Source organism: Bufo gargarizans, chromosome 4, assembly GCF_014858855.1.
Source record: "Bufo gargarizans isolate SCDJY-AF-19 chromosome 4, ASM1485885v1, whole genome shotgun sequence".
In the NCBI taxonomy this organism is placed as follows: domain Eukaryota; kingdom Metazoa; phylum Chordata; class Amphibia; order Anura; family Bufonidae; genus Bufo; species Bufo gargarizans.
This window is the reverse complement of record NC_058083.1, coordinates 179,788,509-179,814,112: the sequence shown is the minus strand read 5'-3', so window position 1 is coordinate 179,814,112 and position 25,604 is coordinate 179,788,509. Positions and strand designations below refer to the sequence as shown.

The 25,604-nt window shown below is 45.9% G+C and overlaps 1 protein-coding gene across 6 annotated transcripts in view; it reads right to left on the bottom strand.

Moving 5' to 3' along the window:
- Positions 1 to 25,604, bottom strand: part of PLD1 (phospholipase D1) — a 254,625-nt gene that overhangs the window by 132,254 nt on the left and 96,767 nt on the right. For 2 of the 6 annotated variants that reach the window (XM_044288585.1, XM_044288590.1), the window contains exon 1: positions 1,306 to 1,435. The exons of the other annotated variants lie outside the window; for them this stretch is intronic. The gene's annotated coding sequence lies outside the window, so the exon portion shown is untranslated. Of the gene's footprint in view, positions 1 to 1,305; positions 1,436 to 25,604 lie in introns of those variants that run through there. 6 annotated transcript variants of the gene reach the window in all.

Genomic DNA, 25,604 nt, shown 5'->3' with positions numbered 1-25,604 from the left:
ACTCATGCACACAAACGTATTTTCTTTCCGTGGCTGTTCAGTTATTTTTTGCAGACAGTATACAAAACCATTTATTTCAGTCCGCATAAAAAAAAAAAACGGAAGTCACTCCGTGTGCATTCAGTTTCTGTATGTCCGCAAAAAAAAAATAGAACGTTTCCTTTTATTGTTCGCATTACGGACAAGGAAGGATCTGTTCTATTAGGGGACAGCTGTTCTATTCCGCAAAATACAGAATGCACACGGACGTCATACGTATTTTTTGCGGACCGCAAAATACATACAGTCATGTGCATGAGGCCTTATTATAGGACTCTTACTGCTGGATTTCAGGTGGTCAAAATTCTGGAAGACAAAGAAAAAGAAAAAGAAAAAAAAAAAAAAAAAAAGAGGCAGGTTGGCCCTGGTGCAGGCATGGAGGGGGCCCCAGCAGTCATCTAATGACTGTATTGTGGGGGAGCTCTTCAGACACTTGTTAGAAGTTCACTTTACCATCCAGTAACAGCGCTTTGTGGGGAAGTGCCTGTAATGCTTTCCTTGAAGGATTAATAACAGCGCAAGCGTGACTGCGGCTCTTCATCTTCTGCAGAACTGGTTACTCCAGCCGGTCAGGGCACCTTTCACATGGTGTTTATTAGCGGCTGAAGGAATCTATCACTTCCCAATGCTGTGACACAACCACATCAATGAGGAACTCCGCTGTGATCTCTCCGCAGGATTTATGGATCAATATATCATAAGGATCATATATAATGGGGGGGGGGGGGGTTTATCAGGACAAGTCACCTGGAACAACCGATCGGGTGCTGCTTCTGGCTGCTATAGAGGACATCACCTTCCATCTGGACCAGTTCTGTCACATTTTCCTATATTTCGGATATTCCTATTATGTCTAAGAAGTATTTTGTCACCAAGGACCAAAGTATAAAGTTACAATATGGCAACATAGGTATCAGCCAATACCTGTGCTGAAAGGGCCACCCCTGTACAACAGGCTGGGGCCCCATGGCGGATATATACTATAGAAGGTAAGGCTGTTCACACTATAGCTCATTCTTTACAACATGTATCCCACATGAACCCTTTAAAAGTGGAAACTAAGAAGCCAATGTGAACAGGAGCCAACCCTCAGCGACACATCACTGTCATAGGGCCCCTCACCCTGGACTACAAGTAGCGTCCTGTCAAGGAGCCCATCAGTAAACATGTCCTCCGCCCCGTCCCAGCACAAGTGGAAGGAAGGCAGAGTTCAGTGTCCCTTTAAGGCTGCAGGTTGGCTCCTCTCTATTCTATGCCCTCACTCACCTGAAGCCCCTGTGGGCGCTGTGGAGTCATGCTGCTGCCGGCTCCTCAGGAAGGTCTCTCACACAATAATCCAAGGAAAGCGCCACAGGAGCCTCCAGCCTCCCGCACACACTGAGCGTGGGGAATTGAGACCGACTCCCCACAGGCACCGCTCCGGCCCCGCCCGCAGGCTCCTTAGCCTATAGCACCCGCAGGAGAACTTGAGGCCCCGCCCCCGTGTGCCTGACGTCAGTACTGAGGGCGGGGCCAGCGTCTGTGGAGAACTGGTCTTATTGTAAGTAACGTGCGGTGTGACTGTGCGGACCCAAGGTATGTCACTCACCTTCCTGCCTGCCTGGTACCTACCTGCTCACCAAGACAATGCGCGTCTACACTGGATACAACACACAGAGCTGCGCCCCGGAGCTGACACTCTACCTACAGGACCCCGGACGTCTCCTCACAGAAAAGACGTGCACTGGTTAACCCCTTCATTGCTGTGCACTCTGATACTGTCCTACCGATACAGTATGGAGGCACTCCGCCTAAAAGGGTAATACAGTTGCAAGAAAAAGTATGTGAACCCTTTGGAATGATATGGATTTCTGCACAAATTGGTCATAAAATGTGATCTGATCTTCATCTAAGTCACAACAATAGACAATCACAGTCTGCTTAAACTAATAACACACAAAGAATTAAACGTTTTTATTGAACACACCATGTAAACATTCACAGTGCAGGTGGAAAAAGTATGTGAACCCTTAGACTAATGACATCTCCAAGAGCTAATTGGAGTGAGGTGTCAGGCAACTGGAGTCCAATCAATGAGATGAGATTGGAGGTGTTGGTTACAGCTGCTCTGCCCTATAAAAAACACACGCCAGTTCTGGGTTTGCTTTTCACAAGAAGCATTGCCTGAGGTGAATGATGCCTCGGACAATAGAGCTCTCAGAAGACCTACGATTAAGAATTGTTGACTTGGATAAAGCTGGAAAGGGTTATAAAAGTATCTCCAAAAGCCTTGCTGTTCATCAGTCCATGGTAAGACAAATTGTCTATAAATGGAGAAAGTTCAGCACTGCTGCTACTCTCCCTAGGAGTGGCCGTCCTGTAAAGATGACTGCATGACCACAGACTGCTCAATGAGGTGAAGAAGAATCCTAGAGTGTCAGCTAAAGACTTACAAAAGTCTCTGGCATATGCTTACATCCCTGTTAGCGAATCTATGATATGTAAAATACTAAACAAGAATGGATTTCATGGGAGGATACCACAGAGGAAGCCACTGCTGTCCAAAAAAAAAACCCATTGCTGCACGTTTACAGTTTGCACAAGAGCACCTGGATGTTCCACAGCAGTACTGGCAAAATATTCTGTGGACAGATGAAACCAAAGCTGAGTTGTTTGGAAGAAACACACAACACTATGTGTGGCGAAAAAGAGGCAGAGCACACCAACATCAAAATCTCATCCCAACTGTGAAGTATGGTGGTGGGGGCATCATGGTTTGGGGCTGCTTTGCTGCGTCAGGGCCTGGACGGATTGATATCATCGAAGGAAAAATGAATTCCCAAGTTTATCAAGACATTTTGCAAGAGAACTTAAGGCCATCTGTCCACCAGCTGAAGCTCAACAGAAGATGGATTTTGCAACAGGACAACAACCCAAAGCATAGAAGTAAATCAACAACAGAATGGCTTAAAGGGTTTCTACCACTTCGGTGTGACATATTTAGCTGTCAGACACTAGCGATCCGCTAGTGTCTGCTCTGGCCAACCATCCTAATATAAATTGCTTTTGGGGCGGTGGTTTGGCTAAAAAAACTACTTTTATTAATATGCTAATGAGCCTCTAGGTGCTATGGGGGCGTCATTAGCACCTAGAGGCTCCGACTACCTTTAGAAACTGCCGCCCCCAGCGCATCCCTCCAGCCCGCCCATCTCCTCCTGAATGCGATCCTCGTATGTATTCTGCGCATGCGCAGTAAATGTCTGACAGCTTCCCTGCTCAGACATCTCCACTGCGCCTGTTCCTCGAAGCACTATGGCGTCATCGCGCAGGCGCAGTGGAGATGTCTGAGCTCGGAAGCGGTCAGACATTCACTGCGCATGCGCAGAATACATACGAGGATCGCATTCAGGAGGAGATGGGCGGGCTGGAGGGACGCGCTCGGCGGCGGCAGTTTCTGAAGGTAGACGGAGCCTCTAGGTGCTAATGACGCCCCCATAGCACCTAGAGGCTCATTAGCATATTAATAAAAGTAGTTTTTTTAGCCAAACCACCGCCCCAAAAGCAATTATATTAGGATGGTTGGCCAGAGCAGACACTAGCGGATCGCTAGTGTCTGACAGCTAAATATGTCACACCGAAGTGGTAGAAACCCTTTAAACAGAAGAAAATACGCCTTCTGGAGTGTCCCAGTCAGAGTCCTGACCTCAACCCGATTGAGATTCTGTGGCATGACCACAAGAAAGCGATTCACACCAGACATCCCAAGAATATTGCTGAACTGAAACAGTTCTGTAAAGAGGAATGGTCAAGAATTACTCCTGACCGTTGTGTACGTCTGATCTGCAACTACAGGAAACATTTGGTTGACGTTATTGCTGCCAAAAGGAGGTTCAACCAGTTATTAAATCCAAGGGTTCACATACTTTTTCCACCTGCACTGTGAATGTTTCCATTGTGTGTTCAATAAAAACATGGTAACATTTAATTCTTTGTGATTGTCTATTGTTGTGACTTAGATGAAGATCAGATCACATTTTATGACCAATTTGTGCAGAAATCTATATCATTCCAAAGGGTTCACATACTTTTTCTTGCAACTGCATACAGCCACTCCACCTCACACTCCTATGGACACAAGTCCTGGGATTTTGGCATATTATTGGGGGCAGCCTAGGCCATGGAATAAAACCTAAAAGTGGTCCCATGTTATGGACAGGTCCAAATTGACAGAAGGCAGGGCCAACAGAAGAAGGCGTGGTCAAGACAAGTAGATGGCACAAGACACCCCCCCCCCCCCCCGCAGAACCAGATACCACTGTAAACCAGAAGTGCACCGTGTCCTGCTGCAGGCAGCCGCGATGACCTCATTGCTTTGTGAACGGCAGGGCAGAGACCAATCAGCTCCCCTCCCTAGCCCCAGCAGCAGTATTCAACCAATGCCGTTCAATTTAGGAGGACGCTGCGGCCTCCAGCCGGGTACATGAGTACCTGATGCTTCTAGTATTACTTATCTTGGACATTGGGGGCATATCACTGGGACCTACACCTGTACTTAGAACAGAGCCTGCAAAGCTATTTCTGTAAGCCCCATAGAAGTGAATGGAGCGGTGGCCGCTCCTGTGCGGTGTGCTTCCTATTCATTTCTGGGACTTCCGAACATACCTGAGCGTGCTACTTGGCTGTTTTCTGCACTCCCATAGAAATGAATGGAGGGTGGCCCTCCTGTACTTTGCGGATTCCGTTCTGAGTGCAGGCCCCAGAGGTGAGGGCGGTATGCCCCCAGTGTCCAAGATGCAAATACCCCTTTAACACTGGGTGTACCAGATCATTATGCGCTATTGGCGCACCGGGAAGTAGGGTGTATGGCCAGTCCACCCCTGCATATTCTCCTGGAGTCTCCCCGAATTGGTATTTGCGCCATCTCCAGCGTCACAATACTGATGGCCTGTCCTCGGGATAGGTCATCAATATCCGATCGATGGGCCTAAGACCCCCGATCCGCTGCAGCCTCTTCACTGATCATCCAGACAGTAGTGCCGGTGCCAGGTACAGCTTCTTTCTGTTCGCGTGAATGGGAGAAAGCGGCCATGCTCCAATCGAGTACCTCGTGGCCCTATGGGCTGCACTGGGTTCTAATTAAACAAATGAGAGGGCACTGTCTAGTCTGTCTGTATTGTTAATGGCTGTGTCCCAGCTTCAACACTGCGTGGCCATACAGACCCACTGATCAGTGCGGTATTAGGGCTAGTTCACACAAACGTGTGCTGCCCATTGCCGTACTGCAGAACGCATTTGCGGATCCGCAAAACACGGGCACCGTTCTGTGGCCATTCCCAATCACGGATGCAGACCCATTTATTTCAACGGGTCAGTAAATCCGGAGATGCGGAACGGAAGAATGGAACACTACGGAGTGCTTTCTGGGGTTCTGGTTCGTGCTTCTGCACCGCAAAAAGATAGAACTTGCTCTATCTTTTTGTGGAACGGAAGGATCGCGAACCCATTCAAGTGAATGGGTCCACGATCCCCATGCGCCTGCCCCACGGACGGTGCCCGTGCATTGCGGACCGCAATTTGCGGTCCACAGCACGGGCTTCACACATTCGCGTGAACAAGCCCTTAACTAGAGCCCACTTTGGGCCATACGAGTGCACAGTACTTGAACGCAGCGCAAGAGCCCCACAACTTCGCCATGTGCTCGTACCCTAAGAGCTTATTCACACGAACGTGTGAAGCCCGTGCTGTGGACCTCAAATTACGGTCCGCAATGCACGGGCACCGTCTGTGGGGCAGGAGCATGGGGATCGCAGAGCCATTCACTAATGGAACAGAAATACGGAAAACACGAATGATGAAACAAATCAAATGCTAACAATATACTTTAGTTTTCAGGTCCCCACCATATTCAAGATCTCTGCTTGCTGTCATTGTATGGAAATGAGGAAACATACTGCAGATGTGTGAAGAAGAGGGGCTTAATGTGTGCAATGTCCAAGGAAACACGGGTGGGGGCACCTACTGATATCACGTTCTGATGTGTCAGAAGCGAATCAGAGATGAACCTTCACTTCTTCACTTCTGCTCATTTTATGGTCCCGGGCTGAGTGATCAGATAGTTTATAGTTTCAAAGTCCATTCCAAGTCAGTATGCAAGTAGATTGTGGTCATGTAAGGCTGCTCATACACATGAAGGTGGTCCTGTCATTACACTGTGCTGCCCTATGTAAGGACATGGTATGGTTACAGGTCCTTGTAGCCAAGTCTGCCCATAACAACCAATGAGAGCACAGCTTCCATTTTACCAGAGCCATTTAAGAAATGAAAGCTGATCTCTGATTGGTTGGCGTGGACTTCAGGTATAACTTATGCCGGTTTCTTGTGTAAGTTGGAATAAATCCGAGGGGGGGGGGGGGGGGGGGCAGTGATAGGCCCCACCTCTTCTTGATGAGCCCCGCCTCTTTAGTAAAGTGACATGAAGCTCATAAAGTCGCAATTTATGGTGCGCCATAATCTGAGACTTTTTGACTCCACAATAGTGACATAAACACATGGATAAATGCCCCTCTACGAGTCCACTGTACCCGGAGCCCTCCTCACAGTGATTGACAATGCCGATACATAACAGCTAATCCATACCAGGATTTGGAGCTGGGCCCTACTCCGCCATGACCTCTGCATGCATGTTCCCTGCCCCCGGGGAGCGAGGACATTAGTCTTAGGAATTCCTATATATGGTCTGGTCAGAAACATTTAGTATATACAGGTCCTTCTAAATAAAATTAGCATATTGTGATAAAGTTCATTATTTTCTGTAATGTACTGATAAACATTAGACTTTCATATATTTTAGATTCATTACACACCAACTGAAGTAGTTCAAGCCTTTTATTGTTTTAATATTGATGATTTTGGCATACAGCTCATGAAAACCCAAATTTCCTATCTAAAAAAATTAGCATATTTAATCCGACCAATAAAAGAAAAGTGTTTTTAATACAAAAAAAAGTCAACCTTCAAATAATTATGCTCAGTTATGCACTCAATACTTGGTTGGGAATCCTTTAGCAGAAATGACTGCTTCAATGCGGCGTGGCATGGAGGCAATCAGCCTGTGGCACTGCTGAGGTGTTATGGAGGCCCAGGATGCTTCGATAGCGGCCTTAAGCTCATCCAGAGTGTTGGGTCTTGCGTCTCTCAACTTTCTCTTCCCAATATCCCACAGATTCTCTATGGGGTTCAGGTCAGGAGAGTTGGCAGGACAATTGAGCACAGTAATACCATGGTCAGTAAACCATTTACCAGTGGTTTTGGCACTGTGAGCAGGTGCCAGGTCGTGCTGAAAAATGAAATCTTCATCTCCATGAAGCTTTTCAGCAGATGGAAGCATGAAGTGCTCCAAAATCTCCTGATAGCTAGCTGCATTGACCCTGCCCTTGATAAAACACAGTGGACCAACATCAGCAGCTGACATGGCACCCCAGACCATCACTGACTGTGGGTACTTGACACTGGACTTCAGGCATTTTGGCATTTCCCTCTCCCCAGTCTTCCTCCAGACTCTGGCACCTTGATTTCCGAATGACATGCAAAATTTGCTTTCATCTGAAAAAAGTACTTTGGACCACTGAGCAACAGTCCAGTGCTGCTTCTCTGTAGCCCAGGTCAGGCGCTTCTGCCGCTGTTTCTGGTTCAAAAGTGGCTTGACCTGGGGAATGCGGCACCTGTAGCCCATTTCCTGCACACGCCTGTACACGGTGGCTCTGGATGTTTCTACTCCAGACTCAGTCCACTGCTTCCGCAGGTCCCCCAAGGTCTGGAATCGGTCCTTCTCCACAATCTTCCTCAGGATCCGGTCACCTCTTCTCGTTGTGCAGCGTTTTCTGCCACACTTTTTCCTTCCCACAGACTTCCCACTGAGGTGCCTTGATACAGCACTCTGGGAACAGCCTATTCGTTCAGAAATGTCTTTCTGTGTCTTACCCTCTTGCTTGAGGGTGTCAATGATGGCCTTCTGGACAGCAGTCAGGTCGGCAGTCTTACCCATGATTGCGGTTTTGAGTAATGAACCAGGCTGGGAGTTTTTAAAAGCCTCAGGAATCTTTTGCAGGTGTTTAGAGTTAATTAGTTGATTCAGATGATTAGGTTAATAGCTCGTTTAGAGAACCTTTTCATGATATGCTAATTTTTTTAGATTTTGGGGTTTTCATGAGCTGTATGCCAAAATCATCAATATTAAAACAATAAAAGGCTTGAACTACTTCAGTTGGTGTGTAATGAATCTAAAATATATGAAAGTCTAATGTTTATCAGTACATTACAGAAAATAATGAACTTTATCACAATATGCTAATTTTTTTAGAAGGACCTGTAATATGACCACAGTCATTGATGCAGGTCATTCATACACTGGAGCTGGCCTCTTGTAACCTATCTATATAAAAAAAAAAAATATTTTGATACATCGTTACATTCTCTATAGGAGAGGTTTTCAAAATGTATTTGGAAAAACATTTGGCGATTGAATTATAATTTAATATGATGCTGTATTCTTATTAATCCTATAGCATCCCTTCTCAATACCGTATCTCTTCTAATATACCAAGTCCCAGGAGATATCTTTATTAATCTTATAATATTCGGAGACTGGCCCTCTTACTTGGCGGACCCCATCGCAGCTGCTATGCCTGCTACCCTGGTAGTTGCATCTATGGCCTGGCGACTCCTATTAGCCAAACAGCACATTATTGTTGTGCCATTGTGGCTAACAGGAGAGATGATGGTCAGTTATACTATACTACCCTTACCCAGTGCAGTCTGATGATGGGTCCGTATTTAAAGGAACTCTGTCCCCATTATTCTGGACTATTGTCTGCAATACGTGACCAATACCGAAGGTAAGAGTCCAAATCTCTGTTTTCTCATTTTCCTTCTGCCCCCCCCCCCCCCCGTTCACTTGCTGTTGGAGATTAACGAAGCGACTTTGGATGCTACATTCGTCATAATGCTGTCCGGAGATGCATTAGAATGTGCTGCCTCCGATGAGGTGAAATCCGTTATTCACAAAGTCGCACGACTTTGTTGAATGACTTCCTTGATTGATTATTACAGCGAACAACCTTGGAACCGAACTCGGCTTTGGTTCTAAGGTACCACTAAGCGTCCGAAGCAGAGTTTTGAAGTGTTTTTTTCACTGTAATAATCAGTTACCGAAATTATTCAACAAAGTTTCGCACAACTTTGTGAATAACTTACTTTGGCTCATCGGAGCCCATACATTCTAATACTGTATGGAGATGAATCTCCGTACAGTATAATTCCGAAGTTTTGAACTTTGGAGGAAGCATCCGAAGCTCACTTCGCTGAACTCTACTTGCTGTCAACGCTCAAAGCTGTACTGAAATACACAGATTTCTGGGCGATACTAACATAGTGGAGGGGTATTTAGTGTTTACACGACCGTGCCGTGTTTTGTGGTTCGCAAATTGCGGATCCGCAAAACACGGATGCCGTCCGTGTACCTTCCGCAATTTGCGGAACAGAACAGGAGGCCCATTATAAAGATTACTATACTTGTCCGCAAAACGGACAAGAATAGGACATGTCTCATAATTTTTGCGGGGTCACGGAACAGAGCAGCGGATGCGGACAGCACATGGAGTGCTGTCCACGTCTTTTGCGGACCCATTAAAATGAAAGGTTCCGTATACTGAACGCAAAAAACGTTTGTGTGAATAAGCCCTTAACCTGCACTATGTGCTTTAACCTGGTCCTCTATAGGGCCCCAGCACGCTCACTCCCGGCCTCTTAAATGGCCACATGTGTTTGTCTAAATTCTTCCCCAGCATGCTGTATATAACCCTGCTTTCACACTTGAGCGTTTCTAAAACGCGCGCTTTACGCGCGTTTTTGTCGCGCGTTTTTATGCACGTTTTTTGTAATAGTAAACGTGCGTTTGACGCGCGTTTGTGTGATTGACTGCAGTGTCCTATGGCCACAAACGCGCGTCAAAACGCCCCAAAGAAGCTCAAGTACTTGATTACGCGTCGGGTGTTTTACAGCGCGATCGTACGCGCTGTAAAACGCCCAGGTGAGAACCATTCCCATAGGGAAGCATTGGTTTTCATGTGCTGAGCGTTTTACAGCGCGTTTGAACGCGCTGTAAAACGCTCAGGTGTGAACTTAGGGTTAGGCACTTTCAGCAAGGGAAAGGTATCTGAGCTTTAGTTCCTAGTCTCTATTTAACCCTTTCAACCCCCGGGCCAGTTTTCACCTTCCTGCTCAGGCCATTTTTTGCAAATCTGACATGTGTCACTTTATGTGGTAATAACTTTAAAACCACTTTTACTTATACAGGGCATTCTGAGATTGCTTTCTCGTCACATATTGTACTTCATGACAGTGGTAAAATTTAGTCAAAAAATAAAAAAATTATTTATAAAGAAATTTACCAAAAATTTTGAAAAATTTGCAAATTTCAATTTCTCTATTTTTATAATAGATAGTAATAACTCCAAAAATAGTTATTAATTTACATTCCCCATATGTCTACTTCATGTTTGGATTATTTTGGGAATGCCATTTTATTTTTTGGGGACGTTAGAAGACTTAGAAGCAAATCTTAAATTTTTCAGAAAATTTCCAAAACCCACTTTTGAAAGGCCCAGTTCAGGTCGGAAGTCACTTTGTGAGGCTTACATAATAGAAACCACAAAAAAAGACCCCATTTTAGAAACTACACACCTCAAGGTATTCAAAACTGATTTTACAAACTTTGTTAACCCTTTAGGTGTTCTACAAGAATTAATGGAAAATGGAGATGAAATTTTAGAATTTCACTTTTTTGGCAGATTTTACATTTTAATCCATTTTTTTCCGCTAACAAAGCAAGGGTTAACAGCCAAACAAATATTTATTGCCCTGATTCTGTAGTTTACAGAAACCCCCTATATGTGGTCGTAAACTGCTGTACGGGCACACGGCAGGGCGCAAAAGGAAAGGAACGCCATATTGTTTTTGGAAAGCAGATTTTGCTGGGATAATTTTAAGTTGCCATGTCACATTTGAAGACCCCCTAATGCACCCCTAGAGTAGAAACTCCAAATAAAATACCCTATTTTGGAAACTACGGGATAAGGTGGCAGTTTTGTTTGTACTATTTTCCGGTACATATGATTTTTGGTCACTCTATATTACACTTTATGTGAGGCAAGGTAACAAAAAATATCTGTTTTGGCACCGTTTTTTTTTTTTGTTAAACCTTTTCATCTGACAGGTTAGATCATGTGGTATTTTTATAGAGCAGGTTGTTACGGACGCGACAATACCAAATATTTGTTTGTTTCAGTTTTACATAAAAATTTTTTTTAGAAAAAATAAAAAAAATTGTGTCTCCATATTCTGAAAGCCATAGTTTTTTTAAAAATGTTGTCCGTCCGTCTTATGTAGGGGCGCATTCTTTTCGGTATGAGATGACGGTTTGATTGGTATGATTTTGGGGAGCATATGACTTGAAAAAAATGGCTTTTTGGCACAGTTTATTATTATTTTTTATGATGTTCATCTGAGGGGTTAGGTCATGGGATATTTTTATAGAGCAGGTCGTTACTGATGTGGCAATACCTAATATGTCTACCTTTTATTTATTTATGTTTCACACAATATTATTTTTGAATTTTTTTTTTTTAAATCATGTTTTAGTGTCTTCATAGTCTTAGAGCCATAGTTTTTTTCAGTTTTTGGGCAATTGTCTTAGGTAGGGTATCATTTTTTGCGGGATGAGCTAACAGTTTGGCACTATTTTGGGGTGCATATGACTTTTTGATCGCTTGCACTTTTTGTGATGTAAGGTGACAAAAGAAATGGCTTTTTGACAGTTTAGAATTTTTTTTTTACAGTGTTCATCTGAGGTCATGTGGTATTTTTATAGAGCAGGTTGTTACGGACGCAGCGATACCTAAAATGATTTGTTTTTTCTTTTACATTTAACACAAAATCATTTTTTAAACAAAACAAAACATGTTTTAGTGTCTCCATGCGCCTGTCCCACAGATGGTACCTGTGCATTGCGGACCACAACTTGCGGTCCACGGCACGGGCTTTATACGTTTGTGTAAACGAGCCCTAAAGATGAGGAGAATTGGCTTTTGCCTCATCTCATTATTTTGCTTTCCTCTAGATCAGGCATCCACAAACTGCGGCCCTCCAGCTGTTGTAAAACTACAACTCCCACAATGCCCTGCTGTAGGCCGATACCTGTAGGCTGTTTGGGCATGCTGGGAGTTGTAGTTTTGCAACAGCTGGAGGGCCGCAGTTTGAGGGTGCCTGCTCTAGATAAAGATTGCAGAATGGATAAACGTCCTTCAATCTTAACTATGTTACCTTTACCTCAGAGCAAAAAATCGTGTGGAGGAAAGGCAGTAATCTTTTTAATAGCACATTTACAGTCAATCCAAACATTTTTAGAAATAAATTACAAACAGTGAAGAATGTGTTAGGAATAGTATGGGAAGCTTTGCTGTTCTTGTGGTAGTACTCTGTGCTTAGCCAGTGTCGTACTGGGGAATCTAGGGCCCACCAGTAGAATTTTTTTTGGGGGCCCACTGTACGGATACATTCAAATATAATAAATATTTTAACAAGTTATTTATAAAAACATAGGCTGGTTGAGGAGCTGTACATTGTATATATGTATGTAGTGCAGTAAGTCTACTGTGTTATGTGCCACTTGTGCCGGGGGTGGGAGACTAGGGGCCCAACTTGCTCAAGGGCCCACCGGGGGATTCCCCTGTACCCCTATGGGCCAGTCCGAGCCTGTGCTTAGCATTATGAAGATATTAATCCCATGTCCAGAAGTAATGCTGTCTATGGAGGATATTTCCAAAATATATCATCTCACCTTCTTTTCCATTGGAAAAAGTGAGAAATGTCTCTGATTCAGAGTGACTTTTCTCTGCTATAGGTGAATTTTCTGGATTTATCCACATCAAATGTTCCACTCTACAGAAACTACATTTGTAGATGCCAGTAATACTTAATGTATCACTAGACAATTAGCTACACTGTAGTTATCACTTCTTCATGTGACTTTTTATTTGTACCATTTTGGATGGTGGCACATTTGTTTTTGTTTGAAATGTTTTTATAAACCTTTTTTCTATTTTAGTCTAAAGCAGCTGAAGTGACTATACAGTACAGCAGATGCTTTGCAGCCTATTTGTGGAAAATTCAATTCAGGGAGGGGTATGTTTCCGAGGTGTGCAAAAGAACAGCCAAGAAATAGAACACAAAGTGGAAACTTGCTACTTGCAGTATATAGTATATGTACTCACTACCTGTTTAAAGTCATACATAAGGCCCCTTTCAGACGAGCGGGTGTCACGCTCCAGACTAGCAGTGCAGCTCCCGTCCTGAACTTCCATCACTGCCGGGGTCGCATAGCATATTGATTTATGATGCTATGTAAGCCTTAGAGGTCTGGAATGTATTGGATAACACTGACATAATGCTATCAGAACCAAGCTTCAGGAAGCAGGTACATATGGTTCCCTCAACAAGTCCTCCTAAAGGGCGGGGGATTTAAAGGACTACTCCCACAAAAAATAAAAAAAATCATTTTTGTGACCTGTTAGAAAGCTACATGATGTAAACTGTAGTGAAGTTAATATTCTTACCAGTGACTGAGTTATACCCTCCCTTCTGATCCTCAGCTGTGTCATGTGACCAACACTCTGACTTTCCAAATAACACAGCATCGTATGTGTGGATAAGGGTACTTTCACACTTGCGGCAGAGGATTCCGGCAGGCAGTTCCGTCGCCGGAACTGCCCGCCGGACCCGGCAATCAGGACGCAAATGCGGATCCGTCTGACAAATGCATTGACATACCGGATCAGTCTCTCCGGTGTCATCCGGAAAAAACGGATCTAGTAATTATTTTCACAGATTTAAAGGGAGTCTGTCACCTCCATATGGCCATATACAGTGCTTACATGGCTCTGTAGCACACCTATACAGGATTGTAACGGTACCTTTGTTCTTTACTTTAGACTTGCACCAGCAGGAAAAACAAAGTTTGATTTATATGCAAATGAGCACTCGCAAGTGCCCAGGGGCGGCGTTCAGTGTGTAAGTGCCCAGGCTGCCCTGCCTTCTTTTCACTTTACTCCTCCCCAGTCTCTGCCTTTGCCCGCTCTCCAAGTCTCTTGCCTCATCGATAGGTCTGGACTTGGAGGGCGGGCAAAGGAAGAGGCTGGGGAGGAGTAAAGTGAAAAGAAGGCGGAGCAGCCTGGGCACCTACACACTGAACGCCGCCCCTGGGCACTTGCGAGTGCTCATTTGCATATAAATCAAACTTTGTTTTTCCTGCTGGTGCAAGTCTAAAGTAAAGAACAAAGGTACCGTTACAATCCTGTATAGGTGTGCTACAGAGCCATGTAAGCACTGTATATAGCCATATGGAGGTGACAGACTCCCTTTAAAGGTCTGCGCATGTGCGGACCCGAAGAACGGATCCGTCAATGCGGCAATTTTAATGCCGGATCCGGCACTAATACATTTCAATGGAAATTAATGCCAGATCCGGCATACCCGCATGTGTTCAGGATTTTTGACTGGAGAGAAAAATACAGCATGCTGCAGTATTTTCTCCGGCCAAAAAACGTAAGAGGGACTGAACTGATGCATCCTGATGCATACTGAACTGAATGCTCTCCATTCAGAATGCATTAGGATAAGGCTACATGCACACGACCGAATGCGTTTTGCGGTCCACAAAAAAAAATAAAAAAAAAAAAATCCGTATGCCATCCTTTTTTGGGCGGATCCGTTATAACAATGCCTAAAACGGACAAGAATAGGACATGTTTTTTTTTTTTTGCGGGGCTACGGAATGCACATACCAATGCGGATAGCACACTGTGTGCTGTCCACATTTTTTGCGGACCCATTGAAATGAATGGGTCCGCATTCTATCCGCAAAAAAAAACAACAAAAAAACGGAACGGACGCAGAAACAAAATACGTTTGTGTGCATGAGGCCTAAAACTGATAATTTTTTTCTGGTATTGAGCCCCTAGGATGGAACTCATTACCGGAAAAGAATAACGCTAGTGTGAAAGTACCCTTAGGCCTCTTTCACACGGGCATCCCGGATTTGCTCCAGATGCGTCACGTGTGCATTGCTGGAAGACTGTGCGAGTAGGCACGCAATTGCAGTCAGTTTTGACTGTGATTGCGTTCCGATGTTCATTTTTTTCTGCGTGATCACTGGCTTCAGGCGCTGGAGAACGTAAGCCAGTGATCACGCTCACGCTAAAGACGAGAAGCGAAGGCCGGGCGCGAGGGCGATGAAACTGAGCGGCACATGCGCAGTCTGCAAAATAAAGGCGGTGAGTGAGGGAGCCGGGATCACACTGTAATAGGGAGCGCACGGCGAATGTGCGAGAAGAGCGCGGTCCCAGCATGACTGCAAGATGTCCATAACAATGTAGAGAGAAGAGGTAAGGGGTGAGCTTATCGTGCCTTGAAGCAAGGAGGCCGCTGCCCCCTTGACTTCAAGCCTGACTTTGAGAAGGAGCCGACAGGCATTAAAACTGCGAATTTAACAAATATGAGGAGACAGAATAATAAAAAAATAAAAAATCATGATTAGCAACAAACTGGGGGATACTTTAAGGTACTGTGGTTGGTTTAATATGTGCTTTCCAGGTGACAGGTTCCCTTTAAGATATATCAGGAATTACCAGTATAAGTAAATCTATGAAACGTCTGATAAAAAATAATAAGGGAGTTGTTGCAACACAAATACATATTATTTTGTTTAGGTGATTTTGTGGTGTAAAAACAATAAAACAAGTTTTATAAATTTAGTAATCATATCAACGAGCATAATAACATTAGGTTCACGGTTTGTTCACCATACACAGTGAACCTCAAAAAGCAATGTTTTAGCTCAAACACTGCCAAACCCTTTTTTTGTATCCCTATATAGGGCTACTGTATGTGCAAGTTCAATTCTTGTAGAAAGTCAATAAACGTGTTGCAACAAAAAGAACAAAATCAGGTAAAATGTTAACACTTAATTAGTACAGTATCTGTAAGTGGGTAGCTAAAACTGTTAATTTATTTCATGAGAGTTTTGACAACTGCTGCAGTTGTAGGAGGAAAATCTCATGTAATTAAAAAGGAATCGGCACAATGCAAATTATAACATGGCTCCCAGATTCACCTCAAAGCTTATTGCTTTAAAATAAGACAGAATCATTTATCCTTCTCTTGCTGTGCTAACATATACCCCACTTTAATATATTCTGCCAAAATAAAGGCTATTTAAATTTGACTACTACTTTTTTTTTTTTCAAACACAAAAACTGTCTGTCTTTCTCCCCATCCTTTACTCCTCATCTCTCATATTATCAATTCCCCTCTCACATCTAAAATGAATCCAGCCAGCAAAGGAAGCAATATGGATAATAACAATACATTAGTAAGTGGCTTGTATTAACTTTCTGTACATGATAAATGCCACTTGCTGAAGTGACACAACCGCTTTCACTAATGATGGCCTGTCCTCAGGATAGCCCATTCAAATCTGATCAGCAGGGGTCCGACACCCCGCACACTTGTCTATTGGCTGTTCCATTGCTGTCCTGAGGATAGGCAATCGATAATAAACTCTTGGACAACCTCGTTAAAATCTCCAATATTCCTTGAAAACCCATAAAGCCCAACCAAAGCATCCATAATAAAAAAAAAAAAAAAAAAAAAAAATAAACTAGTCTTTTCTTCACAGCTTTAAATTTTATTTACCACTATAATCATATTCTGCCAAAACTTTCACAAATCGTAATTCCCCACCTGTCTAGTCTTTTTTTTTTTTTTGTAAATTCTTTATTTAGAAAGTTTTTCATACACATACCAAATGTAACAGGTACATTCAAATGGTGAAATATCGGATGTTAACATTTCCTTGACTAAAGTCCACCTTACTTCATTTTAGGTGAATGTAGCAGAAGAAAAAAATGCATTTACATAATATATCTAGTATTCACTTTTGCAAGTTACAGGTAGGTGATTTATATAGGGCACTGTTAAATCAAGAATATCTAGTGTTACATAACAGTGAACAAGAATAAACACAAATATAAAAGAAATAAACGTAAAGTAAGCACGAGCCAGGTGCAGGAGTCATGTAGTCCACATCAAGGTATTCCAATGTGGACAGTGGTATGTTTGTATCTCATTTAATAGTGTGTAGTGAATACTCTCTCCACATATGATGTGAGAGAGATGGGAGGATTGTAGGTATTTGTCTATCGGTGTATGGTTGATAGTGGTTCGAATATGAATCAGTGTCAACAGCTTTATAATTATGTGAATTAGGCTCTAGGAAGTAGGCTCATGAGAGAGGGAGGGGTAGCACCATACCAAGTAGGCTGCAAAATAGGTATTAAATTGCTATGGAGGTCTTATGGTAATCTAGCCAAGGTTGCCAGGTCTTTAAGCAAATAGATATTTGCCCTCTGTCCCATCCCACCATTTCCTCCATGAGACATGTTTGGTGGATTTTGTCAATCCATTACCTGACGGTGGGGGGGTTCAGTATCCCTCCACCTGGCAGGGATGATATATTTAGCTGCTGTGATTAGATATATGTGATCAGATTATTGGTTTTGGGTGTAAAGTCACTCTGTGGCAATCATAATAAGATGAGGGTGGGGAGTAAGGCTAATGCTGGATTTACAGATTTTTATTGATGGTGGTTTCCACCTCCTTCCAAAGAGGGGATAGTTTTGAGCAGTACCATCAGATATGGGACAGAGAGCCCACTCCATTTTGTCATCTCCAGCATTCGTCTGTAGGTGTAAGGTGTGCTCTGTACAAGAAATCAGGTGCTCTGTACCAGTGTGACAGTATTTTAAATGAGTTCTCCTGAAGGCGCACACATCTGGAGAAGCCATGTGAGCGAGCTAGTATAAACTTAGCTTCTGCATCTGAAATGGTAATTCGCAGCGCCCTCTCCCAAGCCCACAGATATGCAGGTTTCACATTGGATAATTCAAGCATCAATTGGGAATAAAGAAGTCAGAGGGATTTAGGAGGGGAGTTTGGTAGGAGAACATCATTTTCTAACCAGGTCGGATCTGGGTGCGGTTGAGTAATAGGGTTTTTGTAACGTTTACATGTGATTTCTACATGAAATCACAGCTAACTGTGAGAGTATTGGTTTCGGTAAATGTGAAATGTTAGAAGACATGAATGTTGGGAGGTCTGGCGCTTGTATTAAATCATAGACTTTACATTTCGAGAGGGTTGACCAGATTTTGTGGTTTAGAAAGGAGGGAAGAGTGGAAAGAGGGGCCATTGAGGAGAGTTTGCTAGAAGACATCTGCAGTGCCCTGGCTTTTCCACAGTAAAGAATCATGCTGCGGGTAAGGTCACTAACCAGAGACGACTTCTTTGTTATAGGTGGTTTAACCCACAGGTAATGCAAAGCCTCCTCTCCCTTTAGGGCCTTTTCAATATCCACATATAGTTTATCATTGTTGCATCTGGTCAGATCTATCCATCTCTCTAGTTGTATGGCATGTAGATATGTCTGGAGGTCGGGAAGGGAAAGGCCCCCTGTCATGGAACCATGAACCAGACGTACAACAAGAGATGAGTGGAAATAAGAAGGCTTTATTGAAAATAAAGCTGTAAGGCAAAAGTCCAAACGGATGGCTAAACCGAAGCAGGGTCTTGCGAAACCAGGGATCAGGAACCAGAAGGGTAGTCAGACGAAGCCAGGATCAGGAATCAGCAGGGTAGTCAGACGAAGCCAGGATCAGGAATCAGCAGGGTAGTCAGACGAAGCCAGGATCAGGAACCAGAAGCAGCAGCAGTCTTAGAAGCATGTGAGCACAGGAGGACCAAGCAAGCAACTGAAGCCACAGACCTCCTATATATATGAGCTAGGCATCCAGCTTCTCCCAGTGGGAAGGAGGAGCCGCAGGGTGGGAGGCTACAAGAAACCCAGAAACCAAGATGGCCGCCAGCACATGTCAAACGAAGGAGAACAGCAAGGAGGTAAGACCATGACAGTACCTCCCCCTCAAGGGCCCCTCCTCCGCGGAGTAAGGAACGGTTTCTGAGGGAAGCGTGCGTGGAAGGCTCGGAGCAAGGCAGGAGCATGGACATCTGCGGAGGGAACCCAGGAACGCTCCTCTGGACCATAACCACGCCAATGGACCAAAAACTGCACCCGGCCGCGGACCAGGCGTGAGTCCAGGATATTGCTCACCTCATACTCCTCACGATTGCCCACTTGGACCGGACGAGGCCGAGGAATCGAGGAAGTGAAACGATTACACACCAGTGGCTTCAACAGGGAGACATGAAACACGTTGGAGATCCGCATGCCAGGAGGAAGCGCAAGGGCATAGGCTACCGGGTTTACCCTGCGAAGCACTCGGAAGGGACCAACAAAGCGAGGCGCCAGCTTGGGAGTGGGCACTCGAAGGTTGAGGTTGCGGGTGGACAACCATACGCGGTCTCCGACCTGGTAGGAAGGAGCGGGCGCTCGTCTGCGATCAGCCTGGAGTCTCTGGCGCTGCGCAGAGACCTCAAGGGACCTCTGGATCTGTACCCAAGAAGCACGTAGGACGGAAAGGTGATCCTCCACAGCCGGAATATCCTGGGGAGAGAATACCTCCGGTAACACGGCAGGTTGGAACCCATAATTGGCCATGAAGGGAGACGTCCCAGAGGAAGAGTTCACCGCCGTGTTCCTGGCAAACTCAGCCCAAGGCAGGAGGTCAACCCAATTGTCTTGGTGATCGGAGACATAGCAACGAAGGAATTGCTCCAAGGCCTGATTGGATCGTTCTGCGGCCCCATTGGACTGAGGGTGGTAGGCCGAGGAGAAAGAGAGATGAATCCCCAACTGGGAGCAAAAGGCGCGCCAGAACCTGGACACAAACTGACTCCCCCGATCCGACACAATCTCCTTGGGCAAACCGTGCAACCGGAAGACCTCCCTGGCAAAAATCGAGGCCAACTCTTGTGCAGAGGGTAACTTCTTAAGAGGAACACAGTGGCACATTTTGGAAAACCGATCCACTATCATGAGAATGACCGTATGGCCTCGGGATGCAGGGAGGTCCACAATGAAATCCATCCCCAGGTGTGACCATGGACGCTCCCCGGTGGCTATGGGTTGCAAAAGGCCCAACGGAAGGTGCCGAGGGGACTTACTCTGGGCACAAACGGAGCATGCCGCTACATATGCGGCGATGTCGGAACGTAGAGAAGGCCACCAGAACAGACGTGAAACAGCCCAGGACAGCTGATTCTTTCCAGGATGCCCCGCGGCCTTGGAGTTATGGTAGGTTCGCAACAACCGAGTGCGCAACTCCTCAGGCACAAAACACCTGCCGTTGGGTCTCCCAGAGGGAGCACCAGATTGAGCCGCCAAAATCTGCTCACCCAGGGGAGAGGTCAGGCTGGTGCGAATGGCGGCCAGGATCTGATTCGGAGGTATGACCGAAGTCGGAATCGACTCCTCCCCGGACAGCTCGGAGTACTGCCGTGATAAGGCATCCGCTCTGATGTTCTTGGAACCGGGTAGGTAGGAGACCACGTAATTAAAACGTGACAAGAACAGAGCCCATCTGGCCTGACGTGGTGTCAATCTCTTGGCCTCAGAGAGGTAGGTCAGATTCTTGTGGTCCGTCAGGATGAGAACCGGAACCACCGAGCCCTCGAGCAAGTGCCTCCATTCTTTAAGGGCCTGCACGATGGCCAATAACTCCCTGTCACCAATCTGGTAGTTGCACTCCGCGGAAGACAGTTTCCGGGAGTAAAACCCACAAGGAAGCAGAGGACCCTCTGGTGTTCTACGCTGAGACAGGAGGGCGCCTACTCCCGTCTCAGACGCGTCCACCTCGAGGACAAACGGCAACCCAGGGTTGGGATGCGACAGAATCGGAGCCGACACAAAGGCGGACTTTAGAGCCTCAAAAGCTCGGATGGCCTCGGGCGGCCAGACCTGGGGATTACTGCCCTTCTTGGTCAGATCCGTGAGAGGCTTGGCTAGCATGGAAAAGTCCCTGATGAACTTCCGATAATAATTGGCGAAGCCCAAAAAGCGCTGCAGGGCACGAAGACCACTGGGCTGGGGCCACTGTAAGACAGCCGAAACCTTCTCAGGATCCATGGAGAACCCCTCAGCGGAAATGATGTAACCTAAGAAGGTTACCTGGGATCGGTGAAATTCGCATTTCTCAAGCTTACCGAACAGCTTGTTCTCTCGTAACCGTTGCAACACTCGTCTGACATCCAGAATGTGGGCCTCCATGGATTCAGAATATACCAAGATGTCATCCAAATAGACCACCACACACTGCTGCAACAGGTCACGGAAAACATTGTTGATGAATTCCTGGAAGACTGCGGGCGCATTGCACAACCCAAAGGGCATAACCAAGGATTCATAATGACCGGTCCTGGTGTTAAACGCGGTCTTCCACTCATCGCCCGCCTTGATCCTTACCAGGTTATATGCCGCCCTCAGGTCGAGTTTGGTAAAGACTGTGGCCCCTTTGAGGCGATCGAACAGCTCGGAAATCAAGGGTATCGGGTAAGCGTTCTTGATCGTGATGCGATTGAGACCCCTGTAATCGATGCAAGGCCTCAACTCACCGCCCTTCTTTTTCACAAAGAAAAATCCAGCCCCTGCCGGGGACGAGGATTTGCGAATGTGTCCGCGTGAAAGCGCCTCCCTCACGTACTCCTCCATGGCCTCATTCTCCGCTACCGACAGTGGATAGACTTTGCCACGAGGCGGAACGGCACCAGATTGTAACTCTATGGCACAATCGTATGGGCGGTGCGGAGGTAGGGCAACCGCACGCACCTTATCGAATACATCCCGGTACTCCTCGTATTCAGGAGGCAACAGAGAGTCCGAGGAAGTACACAGCAACTTGACAGGCCCATGGATGCAACTAGCCCCACACTGCGGTGACCACGAGAGGATCTCGGCCGATTTCCAATCGAAAGTCGGATTATGCTTCTGGAGCCAGGGGTACCCCAAGACCACCGAGTAGTGTGGAGACGAAATAACCTGGAGACAGACCGACTCTCTGTGAACGGCACCAATGGCCATCCCCACTGGAAGGGTCTCATGAGTCACGTGTGGCGGCAGAAGGGGTCTGCCGTCTATCGCCTCAAGAGCCAGTGGGGAACCTCGAGGCTGCAGAGGAATGGAATTGGCGGCAGCGAACACACTATCAATGAACAAACCACCAGCACCAGAGTCCACCAACGCCTGGGTCGTCACCGAGCCCCCGACCCAGGAGAGGACAACAGTAATCAGTGGTTTGTCAACACGGGAAACCGGGGACGAGGAGACTCCACCCAAGATCTGCCCCCGACAGGATCTCAGGTGCGAGCGTTTCCCGGACGGTTCGGGCATGCCAACCGAAAATGCCCACCGAGACCACAGTACATGCATCGGCCCTCGCGTCTCCGGAGTACCCTCTCCCCCTCGGACAGGCGAGCAAACCCCAGCTGCATGGGTTCACCCCCAGACAAGTCATCCCCAGGAGGCGTGGGAGGAGAGGGAGGCACGGGTGGGACAGCAAACGTAGGCGCCAATTTGTTAGAAGGCCTCCGCAGGCTCTCCTTAAAGGAAGGTCTCTCCCTGAGTCTGGTGTCAATCAAAATCAGGAAAGAAATAAGAGACTCGAGCTCCACTGGTAGGTCCTTAGCTGCAACCTCATCCTTCAAGGCATCCGAGAGACCATGAGAGAAAGCAGCGACCAGAGCCTCATTATTCCAGCCCACCTCTGCTGCCAGGGTACGAAACTCAATGGCGTATTCAGCTACGGATCGTGAACCCTGTCTGATGGACATAAGGAGCTTCGCAGCAGAGGCAGCACGAGCCGGCACATCGAATACCTTCCGAAGAGAAGCAACAAAACCAGAAAACTCGGCAACCACCGGATTGTTGTTCTCCCATAAAGGGCTGGCCCAGGCCAAGGCCTTGTCCGAGAGCAGCGAGATCAAGAAGCCCACCTTTGATCTCTCAGTAGGAAAGGCATGTGGCAGCAACTCGAAGTAAATGCCCACCTGGTTAAGGAAACCTCGGCACTGAGTTGGCTCTCCCCCAAAGCGCTGTGGAAGGGGGGCAGAACCGGTCATACCCCGAAACACCGCAGGCGCAGCAACAGGTGTCGGGGTAGACTCTGGCGCAACAACCGGAGCGGCAGTAGGAGCGGGCCCAGGAGCGACAACCGACCCATCGGCAACGGAAGCTAAATGAGCCGTGCGTTCAAGCAGGGTTTGCAACGCCACAGCGAACCGACCCAACAGGTGATCCTGCTGATCAAGTCTGGCAACCAGCGTAGGTAGCGAGGATGGCCCTGTACCGTCAGAATTCATGGCTTGGTCCTAATGTCATGGAACCATGAACCAGACGTACAACAAGAGATGAGTGGAAATAAGAAGGCTTTATTGAAAATAAAGCTGTAAGGCAAAAGTCCAAACGGATGGCTAAACCGAAGCAGGGTCTTGCGAAACCAGGGATCAGGAACCAGAAGGGTAGTCAGACGAAGCCAGGATCAGGAATCAGCAGGGTAGTCAGACGAAGCCAGGATCAGGAATCAGCAGGGTAGTCAGACGAAGCCAGGATCAGGAACCAGAAGCAGCAGCAGTCTTAGAAGCATGTGAGCACAGGAGGACCAAGCAAGGAACTGAAGCCACAGACCTCCTATATATATGAGCTAGGCATCCAGCTTCTCCCAGTGGGAAGGAGGAGCCGCAGGGTGGGAGGCTACAAGAAACCAAGATGGCCGCCAGCACATGTCAAACGAAGGAGAACAGCAAGGAGGTAAGACCATGACACCCCCTTTATTAGTCTTTCTAATGAGTAATGAGTAAGCCAAGCGTTTTTTTTTTTATTAGACCATAAAAAGGTATTGAATAAACCGCAGAAGTCTGAGAAGTATCTATTAGAAAGTCAAATGGGTAGGCACCTTAATGTGTATAAAATCTGAGGTAGTACGTATGTAGTTAATAGGTTTTTCTTTCCCAACCAAGACAAGTACGGAAGCTTGACTGCATTCAAGAAGGTCTTAATTTTGGTAAAAAGAGGGGAGTAGTTTAGTCTAAAAAGCTGTGTGGGATCTGCTGGTATCAGGATACCCAGATGTTTGATAGCTTATTTTGGCCATTGAAAGGAGGAGGAGAGTTTAATCTCTGCCATGTGTTTTTCAGGAGCAGTAACATTTAGCATTTCAGACATATCATAATTAACCTTGAAGTTGGAGATTTTTCAATAATCTTCAAATAGCTTCATTATCTCTGGTATTTGTTCCTTGGGATTTGTTACAAATATAAGCAGGCCATCTGCAAAGGGTGCCAACGAGTGGACCCTGTTCCCCACTCACAGGCCCTTAATCGCCTCATAGGATCTGATCTTGCCCAAGAGCAGCTCCAGTGACAATATAAAGAGCGTCGGGGAGAGAGGGCAGCCCTGACTCGTTCCATTTGTAATGTGGAACGAGGGAGAGAAGGATCCATTGACCAGAACCCTGGCAGATAGTTGTCTATACAGTGAGAATATAGCTGAGATGAACATGGGACAAAAGCCAAAGTGACGTAAGGCACTCTCCATAAAAGCCTAGTTGACTCTGTCAAAAGCTTTTTCGGCATCAGTGCTTAAAAGAGTCAGTGGTATCTTGTGTTTTCTTGCATAGTATATGGCATGAATGACTCTGCTAACATAGGGTTTCCCCTCTCTCCCTTTCACAAATCCCATTTGTTCCTTACCAATTAATTGGGGGAGTATGTTAGCAATACAGAATCTAATAATTTGGCCCAGAGCTTGAGATCTACATGGAGTAGAGAAATAGGTCTATAACTGCTACATTTAGTATGGTCCTTACCTTCTTTTGGGATGACAGTTATGTGGGCCATCAATGATTGTGGGGGGGGGGGGGGGGGAATGAGCTACCTTTTAGCAGGGAATTACATAAGTCTAAAAAGTGAGGCATCAGGATATTCTTAAATTTCCTGTAGTAACAGATAGGTAATCCGTCTGGTCCCCGGCATTTTCCTGCAGGGACACTAGAAAGGGTGTCCAATACTTCCTTCTCTGTGAATGGGGAAAGTATATGAACCTTGTCTGTCAGTTAGTTTGGGGACTTGAACAGCAGACAGGAAAGAGTTTATTTTTTGCTGGAGAAGTGCGGGGTCATCAGTCTGTAGGTTATACAGTGAGTCCTAGAAGTTGGCAAATTCCTCAGCTATGGAGGAGGTATTAGTGAGGTTATGTCCCTGTTTAGATTTAATGTTGGAGATAAAAGCTTTTTCTCTGGCCTTTTGAACCTCTATCTCCATTTAGGTAAAGTTTAAACTTAATAGCTCTAAGGGCTTTGGCTGATCTAATATTTAGTAGTTCTTTCAGCTGGGTGCGTAATTTGACAATATCTGTATAGGTATTGTCGGAAGGGGAGGTTTTGGTAATGTTTTCTAAGGCTGAGATTTGAGTAATGATAGAGTCTATTTTAGCAGTTCTTTGTTTGCGTACCCAAGATCCCAGGGCT